The sequence below is a fragment of the Elephantulus edwardii genome, unplaced genomic scaffold (assembly GCF_000299155.1).
Source record: "Elephantulus edwardii isolate Elephantulus edwardi_28Jun2011 unplaced genomic scaffold, EleEdw1.0 scaffold00168, whole genome shotgun sequence".
Lineage (NCBI taxonomy): Eukaryota > Metazoa > Chordata > Mammalia > Macroscelidea > Macroscelididae > Elephantulus > Elephantulus edwardii.
The window spans coordinates 926,267-933,537 of NW_006399918.1; the positions used below are offsets into that span (position 1 = coordinate 926,267).

General features: G+C 45.5%; 1 pseudogene; it reads left to right on the forward strand.

The window, feature by feature from the left end:
- Window positions 1-3,873: 3,873 nt before the first annotated feature.
- LOC102856655 lies at window positions 3,874-5,393 on the forward strand (annotated as a pseudogene).
- Window positions 5,394-7,271: the final 1,878 nt, after the last annotated feature.

The following is a 7,271-nucleotide window of genomic DNA, read 5'->3' on the forward strand; positions in this document are numbered from 1 at the left end:
ATATTGTTATTGGTGTGCACCCTTGAGAACTGATCCATAGCTGATAGTCCAGCAGGTTTTCAGAGGCAGGGAATTGCACAGGAGGAGATTGCCCATCTTCCTCTTGCAGAGAAACTGGTGGATTCAAACCTTACACCTTTGGACTTACAGCATGGCTTCTTACCAGTAGACCATCAGAGCTCCCTGATGGTATATTGCTGTTGTTGTGTGCCATCGAGTCAATTACAACTCCTAGCAATTCGATGCACAATGTCTCTGAATCCTGCCCTATCCTGAGCCGATCTCACTGTCTCCAACACACCTACCCTCATTATCCCAGTTACTCTGTCAATCTCATCCAAGGGTTTTCCTCTCTTTTGCTGTCCCTTCATCATTCCAGGCATGTCCTTCTCCAAGTACTGCTCCCTCTGGGCAACATGTCCAAAGCATATAAGAGGAAACTTCAAAATCCTTGCCTCCCGTTTGAAGGAGAGGAGCAAACTGGGGTGGGGGGTGGGGAGAGGGGTGCAACAATGAATGAATGGAATTTCAAAATCTCTGTAGATGTTCATTGAAATGAAAAATAAAGAAAAATAATCCTTGCCTCCAAGGTTGTTGCTTTGATGTGCCATCGAGTCGCTTGTGATTCATAGCGACCCTATGTAAACACCATTCTATCCTGTGCCAACCTCGCCGTCTTAAACGCACTCATTTCCACCACCCCAATCACAGAATCAATCCATCTCATCAAGGGTCTTCCTCTCCTGCTCTGTCCCTCCACTCTGCCAAACATGATGTCCCTCTCCGAGGACCTCCTTGCAACATGCCCAAAGTATGTCAGACGAAGCTTCAGAATTCTTGACTCCAAGGAGCTTTCCAGCTTCACCTTCTCCAAGACATGTCCTCCTTGTAGTCCATGGTATCTTCAGCACTCTTCTCCAGAACCACAGCTCAAAGGCATCAATTCTCTTTCTATCATCCCTATTCACTGTCCAACTCTCTGGTGCATAGCATGTAACTGCAAAGATTATAACCTGGATCAGGCACACCTTAGTCTCCAGCCTGACATTGTTGCTCTTCAGTACTCTTGAGAGGTCTCTCACAGCTGACTTTTCCAATGCAATTCATCTCCTGATTTCCTGGCTGGTGTTACCAAAGAGTGTTGACTGGGGAACTAAGTAAACTAAAAGTTAACTATCTCAATCTCTTCACCCTCCATACTGATGTTGCCAATTGACCCAGTGATGAGAATCTTTGTTTTCTTAATGTTGAGCTTCAATCCATATAGGAGATTGCAGTCTTTGACCTTCTACAGCAAGCGCTTCAGGTCCTCCTTAGTTTCAGCAAGCAGGGTTGTGTCATCTGCATAACACAGGTTGTTGATGATTCTTCCACCAATCCTGATGCCACATTCCTCCTCGTACAGCCCAGCATCTTGGATGATCTGTTCTGCATACAGATTGAAAAGGTATGGAGACAAAATGCATCCCTGATGGACCCCCTTCTTGATTTTGAACCATGTTGTGTCTCCTTGGTCTGTTTTGATGACTGTCTCCAAGGAGCAACTTGATTTCATTCACCCTCTCTAGGACAGACCTGTCTGTTCTCTTGGCAGTCCATGAGATGTTCTATATTCTCCAGTACCACAACTCCAAGGCATAAATTCTTCTTATGCCATCCTTAGTCATTACTCATCTCTCTGATCCATAGCAAGTAATTGCAAAAACCAGGGCCTGAACCAAGTACACTTTAGTTTCTAGACTAACATTATTTCTTCCCAGCACTCCAGAGGTTCCTGACAGCATATTTTTGTAATGCAATTTGTCTTTTTAATTTCCTGACTTGGTGCCAAGAATGTTGATTGTGGAACAGTGTAAGCTGAAATTGTTAGCAATATCAACCTTTTCTCCATCTATCTTGATGCTACCAATTGGCCAAGTGGTGAGAATCTTTGTTTTATTTATGTTGAGCTTCAATCCATGTTGACCTTCTAAAGCAAGCACTTCAGGTCCCCCTCAGTCTTGACAAGCAAAGTTGTATCATCTACATATTGCAGGTTGATGAATCTTCCTCCAGTCCTGATACCAACCACATTCTTTCTCATAAAGTCTAGCCTCCTCAATGATCTATTCAGGACACAGATTGAAAAATATGTCAAAAACAGACATATCCCTGACATAACTCATTTCTTGATTTTAAACCATACAGTGTTTCCCTGTTCTGTGTTGAAGACTGCTTCCTGGTTCAACTAAAAGCTTCATATGAACATAATCAAATATTCTGGGATTCCCAATCTTCTCAATGTTAGCCACAATTTGTTGTGTTCTACACAGTCAAATGTCTTTGCATTGTCTGTGAAATATAGATAGATACTCCTCTGGTGCACTCTGCTTTCGGCCAAGATCCATCTGACATTGGCTAGGATATCCTTGGTGCCACAGTCTCTTTGAAACCCAGCTTGTATTTCTGGTAGTTTTCTATCAATGTACTGCTCCAGTCACTTTTTATAATCTTCAGTAGGATTTTGCTTGTATGTGATATTAGTGCCCGGATTATATATTAGAAAAGTGTTATCCCACGCCAAAACAAAAGTAAATCTTCTGCCATCAATTGCCTCTGACTCATAGTAACCCTACAGTGGAACTGACCCAGGCTGTGATCTTCACAGAAGCGGATAGCCACATCTTTCTCCCACTGAGTTTCTGGTGAGTAGTTGAGCAGTTTATGTACTGTGTAGTCAGGATTCCTCATGGAAAAGCTAATGACTTGTCCATCCTTTCTAGTAACAAGGTGGGTTCAGTTCTTGGGAACCTAGAGACCTGTTTTTTGTCTTAGGGGTGAAGATTACTCTTTCTCTCTCTTACCTCTTTCTGCTGCCTTGCCCACACATGTAAGCAACTATAGACTTGAACATACTTTGTATCACGGTCTTGGTAAAAGCTTTAAAACAAACAGGGAAAGGCTTCACTGGAATATATTGTTACATTAAAATGATTCAGCTTTTTGCTCAGAAGTAAATTGGCTTCTTGAACTTGATAGCTGCTTTTTATGAAGAGATATTGGTACAGTTATATTCACCTTAGATGTTCTCTCTATTCCTTCCAGACTCTGCTGACTGTGGTATGCTGTAGTTGAGAGGGTAGTGGAAGGAAGTTTGTGCTTCACAAAGTGGACAGAATTTATTTGGTGTATTCATGTTGGCAATCTACAAATAGATTATACACATATACACATACACATAAATATAAATGCTGTTGTTTTGCTATATATGTCTTCTTCTTTTACAGTGCTTTTTGTTACAACCACAACAAATTTCCATTTTTCATTTCATAGTTTGCAGAGACTTTATAGATATTACCACACAAAGTCTTTGTGATGATTCTGTGAGGCATACAGAAGTATAGACAACTATTAATTCTACTTGACGAATTTAAGAAAAATCCTGAGATACAGGACTCTACATGGATGGTTGAAAGTTCCAAGACTAATGAACTGCATGTGTAAGATTCTAAACAGAATTCAGGAGCTTTGGAAAATGAAAAAAAAAGATAATGTGGATGATGAAAAGGTAAACAAGAATCAACTTTACTTGGCTCTTTATGGTACTGGGCAAGATGATTGCCTTTTGGATATATTTGTGAATGGAGACCATAGAATCCATTACTGGGTCAGGTATGGAGAAGGGCAGAAAGATCATTGGTTTTTCACTTGAGCAACCAGAAGAATATCAGAAGTTAAGGACACACTAGAGGAAGCATAATTCTGGATGTGTTAAGTTTTAGAAGCTTAAGATTCCACGCTAGCGAACTAGAATGTTGGATGCCATTGGGTTGAGGCTTACTAGCAGTGTAGAATGACTTTGGGCACTTTGCATAGAAGTAAATTGCTTTGTGAACCGTGGCGGATAGTCCTGTGGCGAATCAGCTCCTGCAGTGACTGGAGGCGGCCGAACAGCGCGGAGCTAGCGACCCAGCTGGGCGTGGAACATCAAGCCGTGGTGGGAGCTGTGAAGAGCCTGCAGGCGCTTGGCGAGGTCATCGAGGCACAGTTGCAGACTTCCAAGCGCTGGGACCTTACCACTGAGGGCGAAGAGATTGCCTGGGAGGGCAGCCACGAGGCCTGGGTGTTCCACAGCATCCCTCTGGACCGCCTGGCACAGAGCGAGCTCATGCGACTGCCCAGCAGCAAAGTGGGCTTCAGCAAAGCCATGTCCAACAAGTGGATCCATGTGGACAAGAGCACAGGCGATGGGCCTCGAGTGTTCTGAGTGGTGGACAGCGTGGAGGATGAGGTGCAGAGTCGGCTCCACCTGGTCCAGAAAGGGGAGGCTGAGAAGTTGGGCCAGAAGGAGAGGAGTGAACTGAGGAAGAGGAAGCTCCTGTCTGAAGTGGTCCTGAAGACCTACTGGGTGAGTAAAGGCAGTGCCTTCAGCACCAGCATCTCCAAGCAGGAGGCAGAGCTGAGCTCTGAGATGATCTCCAGGGGCTCCTGGGGGGGACCGGCCCTTCAAGCCCTGCAATTTCTCGACGCACGGTGTCCTCCCCCCTACTGGCCACCTGCACCCCGTGCTCAAGGTCTGCTCCCAGTTCCGGCAGATCTTCCTAGAAATGAATGGGGTTCACCGAGATGCTCATGGGTAACTTCACTGAGAGCTCCTTCTGGAACTTCGATGCACTCTTCCAGCCTCAGCACCCGGCAGGTGACCAGCAGGACACCTTCTTCTCATGAAATCCAGCCGAGGCTCCACAGCTCCTGATGGATTACATCCAGTGGGTCAAGCAGACCCACTCTCATGATGGCTACGGCTCACAGGGCTACAAATACACCTGGAAGCTGGACGAGGCCCGGGAAAACCTGCTCCGCACACACACCACATCAGCAAGTGCCCGCAGCTTCTACCGCCTCATCCGAAGAAGCCCTTTACACCAGTTAAGCAGTTCTCCATTGACCGTGTGTTCCGGAACGAGACCCTGGACTCGACTCACATGGCTGAGTTCCACCAGCTCGAGGGTGTCGTGGCTGACCACGACCTCACCCTGGGCCACCTCATGGGCGTCCTCTGGGAGTTCTTTACCAAGCTGGGCATCACCCACTTGCGCTTCAAACCAGCCTACAACCACTACACAGAGCCTAGCATGGAGGTGTTCAGGTACCACCAAAGCCTGAAGAACTGGGTGGAAGTTGGGAACTCCAGGATCTTTCGCCCTGAGATGCTGCTCGCTAGGGGGCTTCCCGAGAATGTGTCAGTCATTGCGTGTGGCCTCTCCCTGGAGCGCCCAACGATGATCAAATACAGCATCAACAATATCCGGGAGCTGGTGGGCCACAAGGTGAACCTGCAGATGGTGCATGATAGTCCCATGTGCCACCTGGATTCCAAGCCTGTGCCCACCCGGATGCAGGCAGCTTCATGATGGTGGTGGCCGGGATCGCGCACCCTCCCCCATGTCCCCACCCCAGCCCCGCCGCATCTCACAACAGTGATCTCTGTGTATTTATGAGGCCTCTGTGAGGTCAGACCTCTCTCTCCTTGTTTCTCTTCTTCCCCAACCGCCTTGGGATCCCAGGGCAGGGGAGCAGGGATGTTCTGTCCACCTATGAGGGTGAGACACCAGCTGGCTGCTGTTGTGTAAGATGGGCAGTTGTCCTCACTTGGTGCCTTGCCTTGGGGTGCCTGGGGTCTTATCAGTTGTCCCCAGCTCAGCCTGCTGCTTGATGGAGGCAAAAGCAGGTGGTGGGTTCAGAAAAAAGTCAAATAATAGAGTAGAAGGAATCGTTCCACGATTGTCTTCACTGAACAGAGAGTAAGATTTTGTGCAGACATCCTCACCTGTATTTGTGAGGACGTAAATTGCAGCTAGTGCATTGCTCACTCCTAACATCCTTCCGGGCCACAAGCCTTTGTAAACATGGGCAGGGTCACTGTTAACAGCAAAACTGCCTGTCAGCCACAAGCCCAGGCTAGGGTATGTCAGATCTTTAATGCAAATTAAATGAACACTGCAAAAGAGAGGCGTTACTTCACGCCACAGGGGTGCAACTCCTGAAGGCCCACACTATTACAGGAGACAGCTGCCACCTCCCTGCCCTCAGAGAGCTGCTACCCTGGAGGCTGGGCAGCTAACAGCAGACAAGTATGTAAATGTGGGAAGGGGACAGAAAATGTGGCAAAATAAAAGCTAACAAAATGTGGAAGATGAAGAACAGAGAAAGGTCAACAGTTCAAAGGATACATTGGGAGAGGGCTAGAAGATAAATTAACAGGAACAAAAATAATGAAAATGTTTATGAAACATGAAGAGATGTTGTGATATGTGAAGAATGTATATTGGAATAGTTGAATGGAAACCTAAATTACTGTGTAAACCATCCAAAACAATAAAATATTATTTTAAAAAAAGAATTAAATTGCTTTGTAACATTTACAAAAACCATGGGACAGGGTTTGATTTTGTCTCTTGAGAGGCCAAGGGGTACAGGAAGGAGAGGTGCCTCAGTCTCAAAGGGTAAAATCCTAACTCGGGGTTCTCAAAGTGTAGTTGTACATCTTCTGGGATTTCTAAGGGTGAGACCACAGTTTTCTATCAATTGTACCTTTGATCACTTGGTTCTAGAATATGGGACTTCCATAAAGATGCAGTCACCACTTAAAGCAAAAGGCGTAAGTTTACTGTATGAGGCAGGATAGTGGGGCTACGGGAGCCAAGGAGTGAGTGTTACCACTCAGTTGGACTAGAAAACTGATGCTAGCCAAAGTTGAAGGAACAGAGTTGCTCTCAGTGGGCCTTGAAAATAGAGCTGAAGACCAGGAACTAAGGAATCTTCTCAGTGAGCACAGAGAATGTGGTCAACACCCAGAGGTCAGAGGATAATTACTGCTTTACTTCGGAGATTATTTTCTAAATTCAGTGATTAAATGATTCTTTTTAAGCCTTGAAGACTACTATAAATTGCTTTGACTTGCTTGGTGTTTTCCTTTCCTACCAATTTCTCCCATTTGTGATGGAAATGTCAACTTTGTGTCATCCTTGTGTTTTGGAAGTAGATAAGAGGAATTCTTTTGTTGTTGTTATTGCTAAATGTCATCAAGTTGAGTATAACTCTTATCAATCCTAGGGAAAGTAGATCTGAACCATGTCTGATCCTGCACCATCCTTATTGTCCCCAACACAGTTGCACCCATTTTCACAGACACTGTATTAATTAAGTAGTGAAAGGTATTCCTTTTATTTGCTGAGCCTCTGCTTTTCCAAGTGTGATGTCTCTGTCTGAGGAATAGCCTCTCCTAACAG